This window comes from Crinia signifera, chromosome 4 (genome assembly GCF_055691185.1).
Source record: "Crinia signifera chromosome 4, ASM5569118v1, whole genome shotgun sequence".
In the NCBI taxonomy this organism is placed as follows: domain Eukaryota; kingdom Metazoa; phylum Chordata; class Amphibia; order Anura; family Myobatrachidae; genus Crinia; species Crinia signifera.
Window position 1 is genome coordinate 330,329,507 of NC_139220.1, and position 24,721 is coordinate 330,354,227.

Genomic DNA, 24,721 nt, shown 5'->3' on the forward strand with positions numbered 1-24,721 from the left:
CATTTTTTATATATATATATATAATTATATATATATATATATATATATATATATATATATATATATATATATATATATATATATACATACAGGTTGAGTATCCCATATCCGTCATCCGAATTATTCCGAAAAACATACATTCCAGAAAGTGAACAAATTTTATTTATTTTTTGCTAAAAACTTACTGGGGACATCTGTAACAGCACTACTGGGGACATGATTTGTAACTGGCACTACTCGGGACATGATATGTAACTGGCACTACTGGGGACATGATATGTAACTGGCACTACTGGGGACATGATATGTAACTGGCACTACTGGGGGACATGATATGTAACTGGCACTACTGGGGGACATGATATGTAACTGGCACTACTGGGGGACATGATATGTAACTGGCACTACTGGGGGACATGATATGTAAATGGAACTACTGGGGGACATGATATGTAACTGGCACTACTGGGGACATGATATGTAACTGGCACTTCTGAGGACATGATATGTAACTGGCACTACTGAGGACATGATATGTAACTGGCACTACTGAGGACATGATATGTAACTGGCACTACTGAGGACATGATATGTAACTGGCGCTACTGGGGACATGATATGTAACTGACGCTACTGAGGACATGATATGTAACTGGCGCTACTGGGGACATGATATGTAACTGGCACTACTGGGGACATGATATGTAACTGGCACTACTGGGGACGTGATATATAAATGGCACTACTGAGGACGTGATATGTAACTGGCACTACTGGGGGACATGATATGTAACTGGCACTACTGAGGACATGATATGTGACTGGCACTACTGGGGACATGATCTGTAACTGGCACTACTGGGGACATGATATGTAACTGGCACTACTGAGGACATGATATGTGACTGGCACTACTGGGGACATGATATGTAACTGGCACTACTGGGGGACATGATATGTAACTGGCACTACTGAGGACATGATATGTGACTGGCACTACTGGGGGACATGATATGTGACTGGCACTACTGGGGGACATGATATGTGACTGGCACTACTGAGGACATGATATGTGACTGGCACTACTGGGGACATGATATGTAACTGGCACTACTGAGGACATGATATGTAACTGGCACTACTGAGGACATGATATGTGACTGACACTACTGAGGACATGATATGTGACTGGCACTACTGAGGACATGATATGTAACTGGCACTACTGGGGACATGATATGTAATTGGCACTACTGAGGACATGATATGTAACTGGCACTACTGAGGACATGATATGTAACTGGCACTACTGAGGACATGATATGTAACTGGCACTACTGAGGACATGATATGTAACTGGCACTACTGAGGACATGATATGTAACTGGCACTACTGGGGACATGATATGTAACTGGCACTACTGAGGACATGATATGTAACTGGCACTACTGGGGGACATGATGTGTGACTGGCACTATATATGTCCAATGTAATGATTGCTTGGCATTAAATGTCAGTCTGAGATTGTACACAAACTTTGTTTCATGTTTTGAAACCTTGTTTTATGCACAAATAAAATATATTTGTGTTTATTTCATGTGTTTGATGTATATGTACAACATAAATGCAAGACACCTCAAGATACCTCATTGAAATATTAAAATATTCCCAAATACGGAATAGCCCGTTATCCAAAATTCTCCTGGTCCCGAGCATTTTGGATAAGGGATACTCAACCTGTATGTATAAAAGATCTATCTATCTATTTGGTGGTAAAGCTTCTGCGCCTTCAGTGTTGACAAGGAAAATATTTTGTGACAATCCTTAAAGAACTTTCTATGTGCGTACCGAAAGTGATAAGCAGTTTCGCGTGTAATGATGTATTTCACTCCCAGATATTCATCCTTATCTTTTACTTCCAAGATCCGCCAGGAGGCGTGGAGATGTTCATCCGAATATGAAATATCCAAAAGGATGATATAAGGGTTTCAATAAGACAGTATCTGTGCAAAAGTGACTTTCTTTTTTCTAAAGTGCTTGTGCATGAAAAAATACTTATAGAGGTGAACAACGCCACCTTGTGGCTAGTGTTGATAACACACGTGTAATCACCCTGTGATAAAAATGGTTTTATATGAATAAATGATGGACTCACACTGGGGTTAGCTCTGTCCAGGTGCAGTTCCCATCAGGCATAATACAGGAGCCCTTAAAACCAAAAAACTCCCAACAAAGGGAAAGGCTAATAGCGTGATATTGTTTTTATAAAACACATTTATTTAAAACAATACGCATAACAAATAAAAACAGTAGTGGATGGACCCGTACATTTGACATAAAAACATAAGCTTATCTGATTTTAGTCATCGGGAACGGAGAGGTGTGTGCAGCCCCACCGGTTTCGTCCCTTTCTTATGTGCTGGGACTTCCTCAGGGTTCAGAGAACTAAAGTGGGCGGGCCGGGCCGCAGATGTCACTAAAGGGGGCAGGCCCGGCCCCGCCGAAGATGCCGCCACTACAGGGGGAAGGTGCCATGATGCTGGGGAAGCGCTGGGCATCGCCATCTAAGGTGGCGCTGGGCTTCCCCGTGCAAGCTGTCGGGCAGGCACCAGGCTGTTTTAGCGGGGCGCTGCTAGAGGGGCAGGGTGCATTTTGCCCTTAAAAATCGGGCAGGGCGCAGCGCCCCGCTAAAACAGCCTAGCGGGAACACTACTAATGACTGACTTGGAAGCTTGCCAAAACAAGACTGGATTTGTTTCTAAGGTTGATTGATTGTTGTGGTATTAATCTAACCACATTGCTTCCACCTTTTTGCAAAAAGACAGTGAGATTGCAAAAGCGTGTGGGTATTTCCAAAATATAAAGGGTCCCATATCTAAATCTGTCCACACTAAAGCATGGTCTGACAATGCTATAGCTTCTATCTTAGTTTGGGTTGTTTTCGGTAACAGGGTTGATGAAATAAACATGTAGTCAATCCTGGACAGTGAGCCATGTGCAGCCGATACCCAGTTGGGTTGAGGCAACACCATAAATCTAACAACTGGAGTCTCCTAAGAAATGCTGGAATCCCCAGTACAGGGAGGGATCTTCTCCTTCCAATAAGTGTTTGATGGTCAAGTATATTGGAAGCCACTAAATGAAAGTCGCCTCCAATTATAAGAGGTAGGTGAGTATATGGCTATAGTACTGGAACCAATCAGTGAACAGTGGCCGCCCGGCAGCCAATCACTGTAGGTTTTACACGTTGCTGCCGCTGCGCACCCTAGGGTAGCAGCATGTTTTCTACATCTCCCGCGTTCCGTAGCGTCCGCGGTTACCAGGCAGCGCCAGTAGCTACCAGCCAGCGCCGGAAACAATGGCGAGGTTTGGGACTCCGTGCTGGCCCTCGCGTGTGTCCAGACCCCCATGCACCCCCAACGGTCACCCTGTATGAAAGGCAGGAGGCAGTGCGACATCGCTTCATCAGCAGCAGCAGGGCGCCCCCAGGAGAGGTGAGAGCCATGTGTGCTCAGCATTGCCCGCAGTGTGTATTGGCTGATATTGCCTTAAATGCCGCCCCCCGCCATGTAAGTCCACTCCGCTGCTGAGAGCGGGGGGGGGGGGGTAACAGGATGGGATGCGGCTGTAACAGCCACTCTCAGCAGAGTAGGTGAGCGGACTGTTAGGGTGGCAGGGGACTGGATGTGGATAAAACAACTCAGAGCAGCGAGTCAGCTATTCTAGCCACATCCAGTCCCCCGCTGCGCTCATAGCCCGCTCACCTACTCTGCAGAGCAGCATGTCGGCCTTTCCAGCCTTTGGCAACAACCCCCCCTTCTGAGGCAACAAATGCCCCCAACTGTGGCAACGACCATAAAATGCCTGCCCCCCGTCTCATGGCAACCAGCATAAAACACCCCCTCCCCTGTGGAAACCAGCATAATATGCCCCCCCCAGCATGTAACTCCTGCAAGGAGCATATAACCCCTAGCAACAAGCATGTAGGTGCTATAATATATACTGGCCATTACAGTCTGTACTATAATGTGTACTGGGCATAACAGGGTGTACTGGGCATAACGGTGTGTACTATAATGTGTACTGGGCATAACGGTGTGTACTGGGCATAATGGGGTGTACTATAATGTGTACTGGGCATAACGGTGTGTACTGGGCATAACGGTGTGTACTGGGCATAACGGTGTGTACTGGGCATAATGGGGTGTACTATAATGTGTACTGGGCATAACGGTGTGTACTGGGCATAACGGTGTGTACTGGGCATAACGGGGTGTACTATAATGTGTACTGGGCATAACGGTGTGTACTGGGCATAAGTGTGTGCTGGAATGTGTACTGGGCATAACGGTGTGTGCTGTAATGTGTACTGGGCATAAGTGTGTGCTGGAATGTGTACTGGGCATAACAGTGTGTGCTGGAATGTGTACTGGGCATAACGGTGTGTGCTGGAATGTGTACTGGGCATAACGGTGTGTGCTGGAATGTGTACTGGGCATAACGGTGTGTGCTGGAATGTGTACTGGGCATAACGGTGTGTGCTGTAATGTGTACTGGGCATAAGTGTGTGCTGGAATGTGTACTGGGCATAACGGTGTGTACTGGGCATAACGGGGTGTACTGGGCATAACGGTGTGTACTATAATGTGTACTGGGCATAACGGTGTGTACTGGGCATAACGGGGTGTACTATAATGTGTACTGGGCATAACGGGGTGTACTGGGCATAACGGGGTGTACTATAATGTGTACTGGGCATAACGGTGTGTACTGGGCATAAGTGTGTGCTGGAATGTGTACTGGGCATAAGTGTGTGCTGGAATGTGTACTGGGCATAACAGTGTGTGCTGGAATGTGTACTGGGCATAACGGTGTGTACTGGGCATAAGTGTGTGCTGGAATGTGTACTGGGCATAAGTGTGTGCTGGAATGTGTACTGGGCATAACAGTGTGTGCTGGAATGTGTACTGGGCATAACGGTGTGTACTGGAATGTGTACTGGGCATAACGGTGTGTGCTGGAATGTGTACTGGGCATAACGGTGTGTACTGGGCATAACGGTGTGTGCTGGAATGTGTACTGGGCATAACAGTGTGTGCTGGAATGTGTACTGGGCATAACGGTGTGTGCTGGAATGTGTACTGGGCATAACAGTGTGTGCTGGAATGTGTACTGGGCATAACAGTGTGTGCTGGAATGTGTACTGGGCATAACGGTGTGTGCTGGAATGTGTACTGGGCATAACGGTGTGTGCTGGAATGTGTACTGGGCATAACGGTGTGTGCTGGAATGTGTACTGGGCATAACGGTGTGTGCTGGAATGTGTACTGGGCATAACGGTGTGTGCTGGAATGTGTACTGGGCATAACGGTGTGTGTGGAATGTGTACTGGGCATAACGGTGTGTGCTGGAATGTGTACTGGGCATAAGTGTGTGCTGGAATGTGTACTGGGCATAACGGTGTGTGCTGGAATGTGTACTGGGCATAACGGTGTGTGCTGGAATGTGTACTGGGCATAACGGTGTGTGCTGGAATGTGTACTGGGCATAACGGTGTGTGCTGGAATGTGAATTGGTACTACTATGTGAACACACCACGCCCCCCTACACAAAAAAATGTCCTAAATTCGCCCTTCGGCGCGCACTGTTCAGGTTTGTATAGTTTCTAGTATATGGAGTGGGCCAATTGATACTTCCCCCCCCCCCCCCCAACCCACATGTGCCGTGCTGGGGAAAAGGGTAGAGGCGGCTTTATTCTGTTGGGACCCAGAAAATGTCGGGTAGGACCCCAATTTTTAGAAGTAAAGGGTCCCCGGGACCCACTTTTTTGGGTGGTTTTCGCGAACACTGCTTATAGTGTGTACACATGGTAAGATTTGGCTTCTGATGTTCCCAAAATAGTGAACATCGGAAGCCATATCGCAATCAAATCGCATGCTTTTTTAGGGCTTGCGAGCTTGATGCGCTGCCGATGCGTGCTCCTGTGTGAGAGCAAATCGGCAGCCAGATAGAGAGGGCAGGCAACACTATATAGTCTAAATTGTGCCCCTCTGGCATGCTGTGAGATGCGAGTCCCATCGCAGTCGCATCGGGACTCGCATCTCACAGCAGGATCTGCTGTGTGTACACACCTTCAGTGAGACCAGTCTGTGAGTGCCACCAATTTACACCAGTGTATGGGAGTTATTCCTATAACCATTGTCTCCTTATACTCAGGTGCAGAATCCGTATTGCCGTGACTTGTGTATGATCTCTGTAACTGGAGGCAGAAATATAACCGGATCCTCCTCTCCCCTCCGGTGTATGTGGGACACTGGGGCCGGCCAGCGATACGGGAGGATAAGGTGACTGTAACATTATCTTATCATATTGGGGACAGATCAGTACAGCAGGGAATGTGTTATACACTATGTCCAGTATCAATCAGCTGCTGTAATTGTCTGCAGCTAGCAGATTTGCCGGGGGCTATCCAATTATCCTGGACTAGTGTCCTGCCGCTGCTTCGCACAGGTACATGTGTTATAATAACGCTCCCCTGCCCAGACCCCTCCCCCTCACCAGCTGCTCTCTGTCCCAACTACTACTACTGCTTCCGCTGACACCTGAGTGCCCAGACAGCCACCCCGTCCCCTCACCAGCTGCTCTCCGTCCCAACCACTACTACTGCTTCCGCTGACACCTGAGCACACAGACAGCCACAGCCACCCCTTCCCCTCACCAGCTGCTCTCTGTCCAAACTACTACTGCTTCCGCTGACACCTGAGCACCCAGACAGCCACAGCCACCCCTTCCCCTCACCAGCTGCTCTCTGTCCCAACTACTACTGCTTCCGCTAACACCTGAGCACCCAGACAGCCACAGCCACCCCTTCCCCTCACCAGCTGCTCTCTGTCCCAACTACTACTACTGCTTCCGCTGACACCAGAGCGCCCAGACAGCCACAGCCACCCCTTCCTCTCACCAGCTGCTCTCCGTCCCAACTACTACTACTGCTTCCGCTGACACCTGAGCGCCCAGACAGCCAGTGGCAGCCAGAGCGCCCAGACTGCCACAGCCAGAGCGCCCAGACAGCCACAGCCAGAGCGCCCAGACAGCCACAGCCACCCCGTCCCCTCACCAGCTGCTCTCCGTCCCAACTACTACTACTGCTTCCGCTGACACCTGAGCACCCAGACAGCCACAGCCACCCCTTCCCCTCACCAGCTGCTCTCCGTCCCAACTACTGCTTCCGCTGACACCTGAGCACCCAGACAGCCACAGTCACCCCTTCCCCTCACCAGCTGCTCTCCGTCCCAACTGCTACTACTGCTTCCGCTGACACCTGACCACCCAGACAGCAACAGCCACCCCTTCCCCTCACCAGCTGCTCTCTGTCCCAACTACTACTACTGCTTCCGCTGACACCTGAGCGCCCAGACAGCCACAGCCACCCCTTCCCCTCACCAGCTGCTCTCCGTCCCAACTACTACTACTGCTTCCGCTGACACCTGAGCACCCAGACAGCAACAGCTACCCTTCCCCTCACCAGCTGCTCTCTGTCCCAACTACTACTACTGCTTCCGCTGACACCTGAGCGCCCAAACAGCCACAGCCACCCCTTCCCCTCACCAGCTGCTCTCTGTCCCAACTACTACTGCTTCCGCTGACACCTGAGCGCCCAGACAGCCACAGCCACCCCTTCCCCTCACCAGCTGCTCTCCGTCCCAACTGCTACTACTGCTTCCGCTGACACCTGAGCGCCCAGACAGCCACAGCCACCCCTTCCCCTCACCAGCTGCTCTCCGTCCCAACTACTACTACTGCTTCCGCTGACACCTGAGCGCCCAGACAGCCACAGCCACCCCTTCCCCTCACCAGCTGCTCTCCGTCCCAACTGCTACTACTGCTTCCGCTGACACCTGAGCGGCCAGACAGCCACAGCCACCCCTTCCCCTCACCAGCTGTTCTCCGTCCCAACTACTACTACTGCTTCCGCTGACACCTGAGCACCCAGACAGCCACAGCCACCCCTTCCCCTCCCCAGCTGCTCTCCGTCCCAACTACTACTACTGCTTCCGCTGACACCTGAGCGCCCAGACAGCCACAGCCACCCCTTCCCCTCATCAGCTGCTCTCCGTCCCAACTACTACTACTGTTTCCGCTGACACCTGAGCGCCCAGACAGCCAGTGGCAGCCACAGCCAGAGCGCCCAGACAGCCACCCCTTCCCCCTCACCAGCTGCTCTCCGTCCCAACTACTACTACTGCTTCCGCTGACACCTGAGCACCCAGACAGCCACAGCCACCCCTTCCCCTCACCAGCTGCTCTCCGTCCCAACTACTACTGCTTCCGCTGACACCTGAGCGCCCAGACAGCCACAGCCACCCCTTCCCCTCACCAGCTGCTCTCCGTCCCAACTACTACTACTGCTTCCGCTGACACCTGAGCACCCAGACAGCCACAGCCACCCCTTCCCCTCACCAGCTGATCTCTGTCCCAACTACTACTACTTCCGCTGACACCTGAGCGCCCAGACAGCCAGTGGCAGTGGCAGCCAGAGCGCCCAGACAGCCACAGCCACCCCTTCCCCTCACCAGCTGCTCTCCGTCCCAACTACTACTACTGCTTCCGCTGACACCTGAGCACCCAGACAGCCACAGCCACCCCTTCCCCTCACCAGCTGCTCTCCGTCCCAACTACTACTACTGCTTCCGCTGACACCTGACCACCCAGACAGCCACAGCCACCCCGTCCCCTCACCAGCTGCTCTCTGTCCCAACTACTACTACTGCTTCCGCTGACACCTTAGCGCCCATACAGCCACAGCCACCCCTTCCCCTCACCAGCTGCTCTCTGTCCCAACTACTACTACTGCTTCCGCTGACACCTGAGCACCCAGACAGCCACAGCCACCCCTTCCCCTCACCAGCTGCTCTCCGTCCCAACTACTACTACTGCTTCCGCTGACACCTGAGCACCCAGACAGCCACAGCCACCCCTTCCCCTCACCAGCTGCTCTCCGTCCCAACTACTACTACTGCTTCCGCTGACACCTGAGCGCCCAGACAGCCAGTGGCAGTGGCAGCCACAGCCAGAGCGCCCAGACAGCCACCCCTTCCCCTCACCAGCTGCTCTCCTTCCCAACTGCTACTCCTGCTTCCGCTGACACCTGAGCGCCCAGACAGCCACAGCCAGAGACACCACCACGTGCCATGTGACCCACGCAGCCCAATCAGCTGTGCAGTCCCATTAATGGGCTTGCTGGCACTCTTAGTTCCACAGCAAAACCAATAGTTAAAAGCACACTGACAAGAAAAGTAAAACTTTATATCACACAGAGCCCATTCATCCCATTGTCCACTAGAATTCCAGTATTGGTACCTGTGGAGGCGAATCATCCTTACATCTCCTAGGTGTGGATCGGTCCTCTTTGTTCTATGTAGGCATCCACGTACTTAGCAAAATAAACAAACGCCGGTACCCAAGCCAGCACGGACACGGAGGAGACGCAGGATGACTATATTTACATCCTGCGGCTCCGCCCCCGAATAGCGTTATTGGCCACCTAGTGGCCAATCAGGAGCACTAACGTGTATATAAAGGGGTATCTGGGTGACCGCTCCATCATAGTATCTTACATATTAATCTGTGCTCAAAAAGGGGAGGGGGTTGAAGGTCCGCACAGACTAACAATCTATATACTTATTTAGAAACCAACTTTTAAACTACACACTGGATAGATTCTGGTAGTTGGATAGTTGGCGGTGCGCCCAGCGTTTGAGATCAATGGTTGTACACTGGGGATTTTTCTGTCAGAGGAGAGGCTGACAAAGAAAGAAAAAAACGCTTTTTGGGCGCACTCTTTTTGTTAATGAAATTATTGAATGATTTAAAACATAGCTTTTATTAAGGACTTTTTGCTAAAAAAAGTTGGCACATTTGGTAAAAAATGTAGTGTGATCCTTTTAAATAATGTAATTTAATTTGAGGATTATTCGTTAATTTGTCACACTTTACTTTATCATTTGAGCACTGTTGTGATCATAAATACAATTATCTGTGATCATAGGCAGTAAAATCTTATTTTACTGCCTATGATCACAGATAATTGTATTTATGATCACAACAGTGCTCAAATGATAAAGTAAAGTGTGACAAATTAACGAATAATCCTCAAATTAAATTACATTATTTAAAAGGATCACACTACATTTTTTACCAAATGTGCCAACTTTTTTTAGCAAAAAGTCCTTAATAAAAGCTATGTTTTAAATCATTCAATAATTTCATTAACAAAAAGAGTGCGCCCAAAAAGCGTTTTTTTCTTTCTTTGTCAGCCTCTCCTCTGACAGAAAAATCCCCAGTGTACAAATATTACTCTGTGCAGCAGGTTAGTGTATATAAAGGGGTATCTAGGTGACAGCGCCATCATACTATCTTACATATTACTCTGTGCAGCAGGTTAGTGTATGTAAAGGGGTATCTAGGTGACAGCGCCATCATAGTATCTTACATATTACTCTGTGCAGCAGGTTAGTGTCTATAAAGGGTATCTAGGTGACAGCTCCATCATAGTATCTTACATATTACTCTGTGCAGCAGGTTAGTGTATATAAAGGGGTATCTAGGTGACATCTACATCATAGTATCTTACATATTACTCTGTGCAGCAGGTTAGTGTATATAAAGGGGTATCTAGGTGACAGTTCCATCATAGTATCTTACATATTACTCTGTGCATCAGGTTAGTGTATATAAAGGGGTATCTAGGTGACCGCTACATCATAGTATCTTACATATTACTCTGTGCACCAGGTTAGTGTATATAAAGGGGTATGTAGGTGACAGATCCATCATAGTATTTTACATAGTGTATATAAAGGGGTATCTAGGTGACAGCGCCATCATAGTATCTTACATATTACTCTGTGCAGCAGGTTAGTGTATATAAAGGGGTATCTAGGTGACAGCTCCATCATAGTATCTTTCATATTTCTCTGTGCAGCAGGTCAGTGTATATAAAGGGGTATCTAGGTGACATCTACATCATAGTATTTTACATATTACTCTGTGCAGCAGGTTAGTGTATATAAAGGGGTATCTAGGTGACAGTTCCATCATAGTATCTTACATATTACTCTGTGCATCAGGTTAGTGTATATAAAGGGGATCTAGGTGACCGCTCCATCATAGTATCTTACATATTACTCTGTACAGCAGGTTAGTGTATATAAAGGGGTATCTAGGTGACAGCGCCATCATACTATCTTACATATTACTCTGTGCAGCAGGTTAGTGTATGTAAAGGGGTATCTAGGTGACAGCGCCATCATAGTATCTTACATATTACTCTGTGCAGCAGGTTAGTGTCTATAAAGGGTATCTAGGTGACAGCTCCATCATAGTATCTTACATATTACTCTGTGCAGCAGGTTAGTGTATATAAAGGGGTATCTAGGTGACATCTACATCATAGTATCTTACATATTACTCTGTGCAGCAGGTTAGTGTATATAAAGGGGTATCTAGGTGACAGTTCCATCATAGTATCTTACATATTACTCTGTGCATCAGGTTAGTGTATATAAAGGGGTATCTAGGTGACCGCTACATCATAGTATCTTACATATTACTCTGTGCACCAGGTTAGTGTATATAAAGGGGTATGTAGGTGACAGATCCATCATAGTATTTTACATAGTGTATATAAAGGGGTATCTAGGTGACAGCGCCATCATAGTATCTTACATATTACTCTGTGCAGCAGGTTAGTGTATATAAAGGGGTATCTAGGTGACAGCTCCATCATAGTATCTTTCATATTTCTCTGTGCAGCAGGTCAGTGTATATAAAGGGGTATCTAGGTGACAGCTCCATCATAGTATCTTACATGTTACTCTGTGCAGCAGGTCAGTGTATATAAAGGGGTATCTAGGAGACAGCTCCATCATAGTATCATACATATTACTCTGTGCAGCAGGTTAGTGTATATAAAGGGGTATATAGGTGACAGCTCCATCATAGTATCTTACATATTACTATGTGCAGCAGGTTAGTGTATATAAAGGGGTATCTAGGTGACAGCTACATCATAGTATCTTACATATTACTCTGTGCATCAGGTTAGTGTATATAAAGGGGTATCTAGGTGACAGCTCCATCATAGTATCTTACATATTACTCTGTGCATCAGGTTAGTGTATATAAAGGGGTATCTAGGTGACCGCTCCATCATAGTATCTTACATATTACTCTGTGCATCAGGTTAGTGTATATAAAGGGGTATCTAGGTGACATCTCCATCATAGTATCTTACATATTAGTCTGTGCAGCAGGTTAGTGTATATAAAGGGGTATCTAGGTGACATCTCCATCATGGTATCTTACATATTACTCTATGCAGCAGGTTAGTGTATATAAAGGGGTATCTAGGTGACCGCTCCATCATAGTATCTTACATATTACTCTGTGCATCAGGTTAGTGTATATAAAGGGGTATCTAGGTGACAGCTCCATCATAGTATCTTACATATTACTCTGTGCAGCAGGTTAGTGTATATAAAGGGGTATCTAGGTGACAGCTCCATCATAATATCTTACAAATTACTCTGTGTATCAGGTTAGTGTATATAAAGGGGTATCTAGGCGACGGCTCCATCATAGTATCTTACATATTACTCTGTGCAGCAGGTTAGTGTATATAAAGGGGTATCTAGGTGACGGCTCCATCATAGTATCTTACATATTACTCTGTACATCAGGTTAGTGTATATAAAGGGGTATCTAGGTGACGGCTCTATCATAGTATCCTACATATTACTCTGTGCAGCAGGTTAGTGTATATAAAGGGGTATCTAGGTGACCGCTCCATCATAGTATCTTACATATTACTATGTGCATCAGTTTAGTGTATATAAAGGGGTATCTAGGTGACAGCTCCATCATAGTATCTTACATATTACTCTGTGCAGCAGGTTAGTGTATATAAAGGGGTATCTAGGTGACATCTCCATCATAGTATCTTACATATTACTCTGTGCAGCAGGTTAGTGTATATAAAGGGGTATCTAGGTGACATCTCCATCATAGTATCTTACATATTACTCTGTGCAGCGGGTAAGTGTATATAAAGGGATATCTAGGTGTCAGCTCCATCATAGTATCCTACATATTACTCTGTGCAGCGGGTTAGTGTATATAAAGGGGTATCTAGGTGACAGCTCCATCATAGTATCTTACATATTACTCTGTACAGCGGGTTAGTGTATATAAAGGGGTATCTAGGTGACCGCTCCATCATAGTATCTTACATATTACTCTGTGCATCAGGTTAGTGTATATAAAGGGGTATCTAGGTGACAGCTCCATCATAGTATCTTACATATTACTCTGTGCAGCAGGTTAGTGTATATAAAGGGGTATCTAGTTGACATCTCCATCATAGTATCTTACATATTACTATGTGCATCAGTTTAGTGTATATAAAGGGGTATCTAGGTGACAGCTCCATCATAGTATCTTACATATTACTCTGTGCAGCAGGTTAGTGTATATAAAGGGGTATCTAGGTGACATCTCCATCATAGTATCTTACATATTACTCTGTGCAGCGGGTAAGTGTATATAAAGGGATATCTAGGTGTCAGCTCCATCATAGTATCCTACATATTACTCTGTGCAGCGGGTTAGTGTATATAAAGGGGTATCTAGGTGACAGCTCCATCATAGTATCTTACATATTACTCTGTACAGCGGGTTAGTGTATATAAAGGGGTATCTAGGTGACCGCTCCATCATAGTATCTTACATATTACTCTGTGCATCAGGTTAGTGTATATAAAGGGGTATCTAGGTGTGAGCTCCATCATAGTATCTTACATATTACTCTGTGCAGCAGGTTGGTGTATATAAAGGGGTATCTAGGTGACAGCTCCATCATAGTATCTTACATATTACTCTGTGCAGCAGGTTAGTGTATATAAAGGGGTATCTAGGTGACATCTACATCATAGTATCTTACATATTACTCTGTGCAGCAGGTTAGTGTATATAAAGGGGTATCTAGGTGACAGTTCCATCATAGTATCTTACATATTACTCTGTGCATCAGGTTAGTGTATATAAAGGGGTATCTAGGTGACCGCTACATCATAGTATCTTACATATTACTCTGTGCACCAGGTTAGTGTATATAAAGGGGTATGTAGGTGACAGATCCATCATAGTATTTTACATAGTGTATATAAAGGGGTATCTAGGTGACAGCGCCATCATAGTATCTTACATATTACTCTGTGCAGCAGGTTAGTGTATATAAAGGGGTATCTAGGTGACAGCTCCATCATAGTATCTTTCATATTTCTCTGTGCAGCAGGTCAGTGTATATAAAGGGGTATCTAGGTGACAGCTCCATCATAGTATCTTACATGTTACTCTGTGCAGCAGGTTAGTGTATATAAAGGGGTATCTAGGAGACAGCTCCATCATAGTATCTTACATGTTACTCTGTGCAGCAGGTTAATGTGTATAAAGGGGTATCTAGGTGACAGCTCCATCATAGTATCTTACATATTACTCTGTGCAGCAGGTTAGTGTATATAAAGGGGTATCTAGGTGACAGCTCCATCATAGTATCTTACATATTAGTCTGTGCAGCAGGTTAGTGTATATAAAGGGGTATCTAGGTGACAGCTCCATCATAGTATCATACATATTACTCTGTGCTGCAGGTTAGTGTATATAAAGGGGTATCTAGGTGACAGCTCCATCATAGTATCCTACATATTACTCTGTACATCAGGTTAGTGTATATAAAGTGGTATCTAGGTGACGGCTTTATCATAGTATCTTACATATTACTCTGTGCAGCAGGTTAGTGTATATAAAGGGGTATCTAGGTGACAGCTTCATCATAGTATCTTACATATTACTCTGTGCAGCAGGTTAGTGTATATAAAGGGGTATCTAGGTGACAGCTCCATCATAGTATCATACATATTACTCTGTGCTGCAGGTTAGTGTATATAAAGGGGTATATAGGTGACAGCTCCATCATAGTATCTTACATATTACTATGTGCAGCAGGTTAGTGTATATAAAGGGGTATCTAGGTGACAGCTACATCATAGTATCTTACATATTACTCTGTGCATCAAGTTAGTGTATATAAAGGGGTATCTAGGTGACAGCTCCATCATAGTATCTTACATATTACTCTGTGCATCAGGTTAGTGTATATAAAGGGGTATCTAGGTGACCGCTCCATCATAGTATCTTACATATTACTCTGTGCAGCAGGTTAGTGTATATAAAGGGGTATCTAGGTGACATCTCCATCATAGTATCTTACATATTAGTCTGTGCAGCAGGTTAGTGTATATAAAGGGGTATCTAGGTGACATCTCCATCATGGTATCTTACATATTACTCTATGCAGCAGGTTAGTGTATATAAAGGGGTATCTAGGTGACCGCTCCATCATAGTATCTTACATATTACTCTGTGCATCAGGTTAGTGTATATAAAGGGGTATCTAGGTGACAGCTCCATCATAGTATCTTACATATTACTCTGTGCAGCAGGTTAGTGTATATAAAGGGGTATCTAGGTGACAGCTCCATCATAATATCTTACAAATTACTCTGTGTATCAGGTTAGTGTATATAAAGGGGTATCTAGGCGACGGCTCCATCATAGTATCTTACATATTACTCTGTGCAGCAGGTTAGTGTATATAAAGGGGTATCTAGGTGACGGCTCCATCATAGTATCTTACATATTACTCTGTACATCAGGTTAGTGTATATAAAGGGGTATCTAGGTGACGGCTCTATCATAGTATCCTACATATTACTCTGTGCAGCAGGTTAGTGTATATAAAGGGGTATCTAGGTGACCGCTCCATCATAGTATCTTACATATTACTATGTGCATCAGTTTAGTGTATATAAAGGGGTATCTAGGTGACAGCTCCATCATAGTATCTTACATATTACTCTGTGCACCAGGTTAGTGTATATAAAGGGGTATGTAGGTGACAGATCCATCATAGTATTTTACATAGTGTATATAAAGGGGTATCTAGGTGACAGCGCCATCATAGTATCTTACATATTACTCTGTGCAGCAGGTTAGTGTATATAAAGGGGTATCTAGGTGACAGCTCCATCATAGTATCTTTCATATTTCTCTGTGCAGCAGGTCAGTGTATATAAAGGGGTATCTAGGTGACAGCTCCATCATAGTATCTTACATGTTACTCTGTGCAGCAGGTTAGTGTATATAAAGGGGTATCTAGGAGACAGCTCCATCATAGTATCTTACATGTTACTCTGTGCAGCAGGTTAATGTGTATAAAGGGGTATCTAGGTGACAGCTCCATCATAGTATCTTACATATTACTCTGTGCAGCAGGTTAGTGTATATAAAGGGGTATCTAGGTGACAGCTCCATCATAGTATCTTACATATTAGTCTGTGCAGCAGGTTAGTGTATATAAAGGGGTATCTAGGTGACAGCTCCATCATAGTATCATACATATTACTCTGTGCTGCAGGTTAGTGTATATAAAGGGGTATCTAGGTGACAGCTCCATCATAGTATCCTACATATTACTCTGTACATCAGGTTAGTGTATATAAAGTGGTATCTAGGTGACGGCTTTATCATAGTATCTTACATATTACTCTGTGCAGCAGGTTAGTGTATATAAAGGGGTATCTAGGTGACAGCTTCATCATAGTATCTTACATATTACTCTGTGCAGCAGGTTAGTGTATATAAAGGGGTATCTAGGTGACAGCTCCATCATAGTATCATACATATTACTCTGTGCTGCAGGTTAGTGTATATAAAGGGGTATATAGGTGACAGCTCCATCATAGTATCTTACATATTACTATGTGCAGCAGGTTAGTGTATATAAAGGGGTATCTAGGTGACAGCTACATCATAGTATCTTACATATTACTCTGTGCATCAAGTTAGTGTATATAAAGGGGTATCTAGGTGACAGCTCCATCATAGTATCTTACATATTACTCTGTGCATCAGGTTAGTGTATATAAAGGGGTATCTAGGTGACCGCTCCATCATAGTATCTTACATATTACTCTGTGCAGCAGGTTAGTGTATATAAAGGGGTATCTAGGTGACATCTCCATCATAGTATCTTACATATTAGTCTGTGCAGCAGGTTAGTGTATATAAAGGGGTATCTAGGTGACATCTCCATCATGGTATCTTACATATTACTCTATGCAGCAGGTTAGTGTATATAAAGGGGTATCTAGGTGACCGCTCCATCATAGTATCTTACATATTACTCTGTGCATCAGGTTAGTGTATATAAAGGGGTATCTAGGTGACAGCTCCATCATAGTATCTTACATATTACTCTGTGCAGCAGGTTAGTGTATATAAAGGGGTATCTAGGTGACAGCTCCATCATAATATCTTACAAATTACTCTGTGTATCAGGTTAGTGTATATAAAGGGGTATCTAGGCGACGGCTCCATCATAGTATCTTACATATTACTCTGTGCAGCAGGTTAGTGTATATAAAGGGGTATCTAGGTGACGGCTCCATCATAGTATCTTACATATTACTCTGTACATCAGGTTAGTGTATATAAAGGGGTATCTAGGTGACGGCTCTATCATAGTATCCTACATATTACTCTGTGCAGCAGGTTAGTGTATATAAAGGGGTATCTAGGTGACCGCTCCATCATAGTATCTTACATATTACTATGTGCATCAGTTTAGTGTATATAAAGGGGTATCTAGGTGACAGCTCCATCATAGTATCTTACATATTACTCTGTGCAGCAGGTTAGTGTATATAAAGGGGTATCTAGGTGACATCTCCATCATAGTATCTTACATATTACTCTGTGCAGCAGGTTAGTGTATATAAAGGGGTATCTAGGTGACATCTCCATCATAGTATCTTACATATTACTCTGTGCAGCGGGTAAGTGTATATAAAGGGATATCTAGGTGTCAGCTCCATCATAGTATCCTACATATTACTCTGTGCAGCGGGTTAGTGTATATAAAGGGGTATCTAGGTGACAGCTCCATCATAGTATCTTACATATTACTCTGTGCAGCAGGTTAGTGTATATAAAGGGGTATCTAGTTGACATCTCCATCATAGTATCTTACATATTACTATGTGCATCAGTTTAGTGTATATAAAGGGGTATCTAGGTGACAGCTTCATCATAGTATCTTACATATTACTCTGTGCAGCAGGTTAGTGTATATAAAGGGGTATCTAGGTGACATCTCCATCATAGTATCTTACATATTACTCTGTGCAGCGGGTAAGTGTATATAAAGGGATATCTAGGTGTCAGCTCCATCATAGTATCCTACATATTACTCTGTGCAGCGGGTTAGTGTATATAAAGGGGTATCTAGGTGACAGCTCCATCATAGTATCTTACATATTACTCTGTACAGCGGGTTAGTGTATATAAAGGGGTATCTAGGTGACCGCTCCATCATAGTATCTTACATATTACTCTGTGCATCAGGTTAGTGTATATAAAGGGGTATCTAGGTGTGAGCTCCATCATAGTATCTTACATATTACTCTGTGCAGCAGGTTAGTGTATATAAAGGGGTATCTAGGTGACCGCTCCATCATAGTATCTTACATATTACTATGTGCATCAGTTTAGTGTATATAAAGGGGTATCTAGGTGACAGCTCCATCATAGTATCTTACATATTACTCTGTGCAGCAGGTTAGTGTATATAAAGGGGTATCTAGGTGACATCTCCATCATAGTATCTTACATATTACTCTGTGCAGCAGGTTAGTGTATATAAAGGGGTATCTAGGTGACATCTCCATCATAGTATCTTACATATTACTCTGTGCAGCGGGTAAGTGTATATAAAGGGATATCTAGGTGTCAGCTCCATCATAGTATCCTACATATTACTCTGTGCAGCGGGTTAGTGTATATAAAGGGGTATCTAGGTAACAGCTCCATCATAGTATCTTACATATTACTCTGTACAGCGGGTTAGTGTATATAAAGGGGTATCTAGGTGACCGCTCCATCATAGTATCTTACATATTACTCTGTGCATCGGGTTAGTGTATATAAAGGGGTATCTAGGTGACAGCTCCATCATAGTATCTTACATATTACTCTGTGCAGCAGGTTAGTGTATATAAAGGGGTATCTAGTTGACATCTCCATCATAGTATCTTACATATTACTATGTGCATCAGTTTAGTGTATATAAAGGGGTATCTAGGTGACATCTCCATCATAGTATCTTACATATTACTCTGTGCAGCAGGTTAGTGTATATAAAGGGGTATCTAGGTGACATCTCCATCATAGTATCTTACATATTACTCTGTGCAGCGGGTAAGTGTATATAAAGGGATATCTAGGTGTCAGCTCCATCATAGTATCCTACATATTACTCTGTGCAGCGGGTTAGTGTATATAAAGGGGTATCTAGGTGACAGCTCCATCATAGTATCTTACATATTACTCTGTGCAGCGGGTTAGTGTATATAAAGGGGTATCTAGGTGACCGCTCCATCATAGTATCTTACATATTACTCTGTACAGCGGGTTAGTGTATATAAAGGGGTATCTAGGTGACCGCTCCATCATAGTATCTTACATATTACTCTGTGCAGCAGGTTAGTGTATATAAAGGGGTATCTAGGTGTGAGCTCCATCATAGTATCTTACATATTACTCTGTGCAGCAGGTTAGTGTATATAAAGGGGTATCTAGGTGACCGCTCCATCATAGTATCTTACATATTACTATGTGCAGCAGTTTAGTGTATATAAAGGGGTATCTAGGTGACAGCTCCATCATAGTATCTTACATATTACTCTGTGCAGCAGGTTAGTGTATATAAAGGGGTATCTAGGTGACATCTCCATCATAGTATCTTACATATTACTCTGTGCAGCAGGTTAGTGTATATAAAGGGGTATCTAGGTGACATCTCCATCATAGTATCTTACATATTACTCTGTGCAGCGGGTAAGTGTATATAAAGGGATATCTAGGTATCAGCTCCATCATAGTATCCTACATATTACTCTGTGCAGCGGGTTAGTGTATATAAAGGGGTATCTAGGTGACAGCTCCATCATAGTATCTTACATATTACTCTGTACAGCGGGTTAGTGTATATAAAGGGGTATCTAGGTGACCGCTCCATCATAGTATCTTACATATTACTCTGTGCATCAGGTTAGTGTATATAAAGGGGTATCTAGGTGACGGCTCCATCATAGTATCTTACATATTACTCTGTGCAGCAGGTTAGTGTATATAAAGGGGTATCTAGTTGACATCTCCATCATAGTATCTTACATATTAGTCTGTGCAGCAGGTTAGTGTATATAAAGGGGTATCTAGGTGACAGCTCCATCATAGTATCTTACAAATTACTCTGTGTATCAGGTTAGTGTATATAAAGGGGTATCTAGGTGACGGCTCCATCATAGTATCTTACATATTACTCTGTGCAGCAGGTTAGTGTATATAAAGGGGTATCTAGGTGACGGCTCCATCATAGTATCTTACATATTACTCTGTACATCAGGTTAGTGTATATAAAGGGGTATCTAGGTGACGGCTCTATCATAGTATCCTACATATTACTCTGTGCAGCAGGTTAGTGTATATAAAGGGGTATCTAGGTGACATCTCCATCATAGTATCTTACATATTACTCTGTGCAGCAGGTTAGTGTATATAAAGGGGTATCTAGGTGACGGCTCTATCATAGTATCCTACATATTACTCTGTGCAGCAGGTTAGTGTATATAAAGGGGTATCTAGGTGACATCTCTATCATAGTATTTTACATATTACTCTGTACATCAGGTTAGTGTATATAAAGGGGTATCTAGGTGACGGCTCTATCATTGTATCCTACATTTCTCCCTCGGATAGCAGGGGACACTGCAGTCATCACGTGTGGGATAGTATGGTGTACTGGAGGAGTCGGCACTTTAAGAAAATTTAAGTGTGGCTGGCTCCTCCCCCCTCTATCCCCACCCAGACCTCAGTCTTAAAAAAGTGCCCGGAGGAGTCGGTCTCCTGGGCAAGGGTCTCCTGAGGGAGATTAGGTTTTTATTTCTGTTTTATTTTTATTTAAACTTTTATGTTAGTGGCAGGCAGACAGGACGGTCTGCCTGTGAAGAGGAACCCTGGAGTGGTACAGTCGACGCTGCACGCAGTGTTCCTCTGTTACCAAAAGACCACCAGAGCACCCGCTCTGGGGACCCGCCGCAGCTGCACGCAGCGAGCGTCCCGGGTCCAAGGTCATCCCCCACCTGCCTTCTCAGAGGAACACAAGGAAAGGGGGACCAGCCAGAAGTGAGCGCACTGGCTGGGGAGAGAGTGTCAGCGGCCGCAGCCATTTTAGGTCGCGCGCGCAGCGCTGACACGGCTGCGCTTGTAACTCCCGCCTACAGATCGGCGCGGGAAGCGTCCGCATCAAGGAGGCGGAGCTTAACATCGGCGTCTCCCTCACACGGCCGCCATTGCTCGGAACGCAGCTTCTCTCCACTGATCCAGCAGTCTCAGACACCTGCAGTCCCGGTATACCGGATCCTGTGTGGTTACAGCGCTCCCCCTGGGACCTCAACTGTACTGTGAGTCATCAGGGGTTATCCCCATACACGATACACATCGGGGGGCAGGATTGGCTCCTCTCTCCCTATTAGCACTCAGGCCTCGGGCTTTTCACTGTGTGTAGTGGTGCTAGGGAATACTTGTGTCTGTGTAAGGGTGTGCGTGTGGGGTGCTGAAGTAATTTGTCAGTATGGCAGGAAGGGCTACATCAAAGGCAGCACAAAAGGTGTACTCCTGTAAGGAGTGCAAGGAGCAGTATACACCACATATCAAGGGTGTTTCCCTGTGCGGCCCCTGCTATACTAGAATTCAGTCTTCTGCAAGGGTGCAGGTTGCTGTCACTCCCAGGTCCCCTGGGTCCCAGCCAAACACCCCATGTCCTGGGGACGTCTTACAGACCCTTCTCTCCAGCTTTACTGCAGAGATGGAAGCCTCTAGAAAAGACAGGGAAGTTTTTCACTCCCATCTGTCTCAGTTAACTACTTCTGAGCCTCTATGGGCTTCATCCCTCATTCAGTCGGTGGACTCCCTAAAACAGTCTGTGTCGGCATACTCCCAGACTAGACCTTCCTCACCCCCGGTGAAGAGAAGGGCAGTTCAGGCTATAGTCCTGGCAGACGACCCAGATGATTGCATTCCCTTAGAGGAGGGGGAATTTCCTCCTGATCTAGCTCAGGATCCCGCAGGAGACGATCTCCCAGAGGATGAGGCTCAGGGAGTGGAAGGTCTGATCAGGGAGATTCGAGATACTTTCCACATTGCCGACACATCCGCACCTCCTCAGGTGTCCATTTTTGGTAGAATCCAAAAGCAGCCCCTAACTTTCCCGGACTCAGAGGAGTTAGACAACCCTCTTTTAAAAGTCTGGAAGTCTCCGGACAAAAAGTTTCAAATGTCAAAAAGACTGAAGGTCCTTTACCCCTTCTCAGATGCATCCAGAGAAAAATGGGAGACCCCTCCCACCCCAGATGTGTCCCTTTCACGCTTATCTAAGAAAACCACACTCCCTATCCCGGGAGCGGTGTCCCTAAAAGAGTCACAAGACAGACGTTTGGATAGCTCTCTCAAGAACATTTATACCAACGTAGGAGTTCTGTTGCGCCCTGCTCTGGCATCGGCCTGGGTTGCAAGAGCAATGGAGAAATGGGCTTCTGAACTGGTTACTGGTTTAGAACAGAATACTCCCCGAGATGAACTAATTTCTTTAGCAGAATGCATCAGGGACGCGTCCTCCTACATAGGGGAGGCTGCCTCGGATATTTCTATCCTAGGAGCAAAGGCTTCAGCCTCTGCGGTAGTGGCCAGACGTTCAGTCTGGCTACGTTCTTGGCAAGCCGAACCAGAAATCAAAAAGGCTGTGGAGGCTCTTCCCTTCGGGGGCGACATGCTCTTCGGGCCTGATCTAGACAGGCTCATCTCCCAGGCAACAGGGGGGAAGTCTGCGTTTCTTCCCTCATCTGCTCCGCCTCCAAAACGGCCGTTTGTATCCACCACTTTTCGTTCCTTTCGAGGGAACGCGGGCTTCAGAGGCAGGTCCAGAGGAGGTTTCCCTTCCTACAGAGGCCGCCGTGGTCGTGGGGCCAGATCAGCCCAGCCCTCAGCGGCCGCCACTATTAGAGACACCAAGACCACTGAGAAATCAGTGGCATGACGGTCTCCCAGCTCACCTAGGGGATCCCGAGGTGGGCGCCAGGCTGTTAATCTTTGCAGACACCTGGAAGTCCCACTGCAAAGACGCCTGGGCTCTTCAAATTGTGACTCAGGGGTACAAGCTGGAGCTCACTGCCCCCCCTCCAAACCTGTTTTTCCCAATAGGACTTCCATCTTCAGAAGAGACAGCTTCAGCCCTTTGTGGGTCAATTCAAACTCTCCTCTCTTCAAAGGTGATTGTCCCGGTTCCAGTGCACCAAAAGGGCACCGGGTACTATTCAAGCATCTTTGTAGTACCAAAGCCGGACGGCTCCGTCCGGCCCATTCTCAATTTAAAAAATCTGAACGAATTTGTGTTCTATCACAAGTTCAAGATGGAGTCAATTCGCTCGGTGGTGGCGTCCTTGGAGAAGGGGGAATTTCTTCTCTCCCTAGATATCAAGGACGCGTACCTACACATACCTATCTGGGAACCACATCAGAGGTTCCTCAGGTTCGCCATACAGGACAACCATTACCAGTTCAGGGGACTACCGTTTGGCCTCTCCTCCGCCCCGAGGGTGTTTACCAAGGTACTGTCTTGTATGATAACGGCGCTTCGTCTACAAGGAGTTATCATCATACCTTATTTAGACGACCTTCTTTTAAAGTCACCTTCCCCAGAAAAATTGGCAGCGGACGCCCTCCTAACCTGCAATTTTCTGGTCCAAAACGGATGGATAATGAACTTCAGGAAGTCGCAACTAAATCCATCTCAGAGACTTCAGTTCTTGGGCCTGATCTTGGACACTGTTCAGGAAAGGGTATTCCTACCGTTGGACAAGATCAGGACTCTTCAGCTAAGAGTACGTCAAATTCTGCAACTACGCACAGTCTCTGCACACCTTTGTACCCGCCTGTTGGGACTGATGGTAGCTTCATTCGAGGCCCTCCCATACGGGCGTTACCACTCCCGAACCTTTCAGGAAAACCTGTTATCCCAGTGGTCGGGATCACACCTGCAGATCCACAGGAGAATCTCGCTGTCACAGAAAACTCGCACATCACTTCGATGGTGGCTTCATACCCCACATCTGTTGCAGGGCCGCAGCTTCAGGCCGTGCACTTGGACAATGGTGACGACAGACGCCAGCCTCCGAGGCTGGGGAGCCGTAGCTCTAAACCACAGGTTCCAGGGAAGATGGTCATCACAGGAGGCCAAGCTTCCCATAAATATTCTAGAGTTACGGGCCATCAGGCTGACCCTGACACAGGGACACGATCTCCTCAGGGGACGCTCCATAAGGATCCAGTCCGACAACATGACAGCAGTAGCCTACATAAATCGGCAGGGGGGCACAAGGAGCCGTGCTGCCATGAAGGAGGTTCGACCCATTTTGGAATGGGCAGAGGCTCATGCGACGGACTTCTCGGCAGTTTTCATTCCAGGGGTGGAGAACTGGCAGGCGGACT

At 45.7% G+C, this 24,721-nt stretch overlaps 1 protein-coding gene across 1 annotated transcript in view; it reads left to right on the forward strand.

Annotated features, from left to right (window-relative positions):
- LOC146072875 (uncharacterized) overlaps nucleotides 1-24,721 on the forward strand; it is a 45,485-nt gene that overhangs the window by 13,074 nt on the left and 7,690 nt on the right. The window contains exon 3 of the mRNA XM_083180056.1: nucleotides 6,218-6,345. The gene's annotated coding sequence lies outside the window, so the exon portion shown is untranslated. The remainder of the gene's footprint in view (nucleotides 1-6,217; nucleotides 6,346-24,721) is intronic.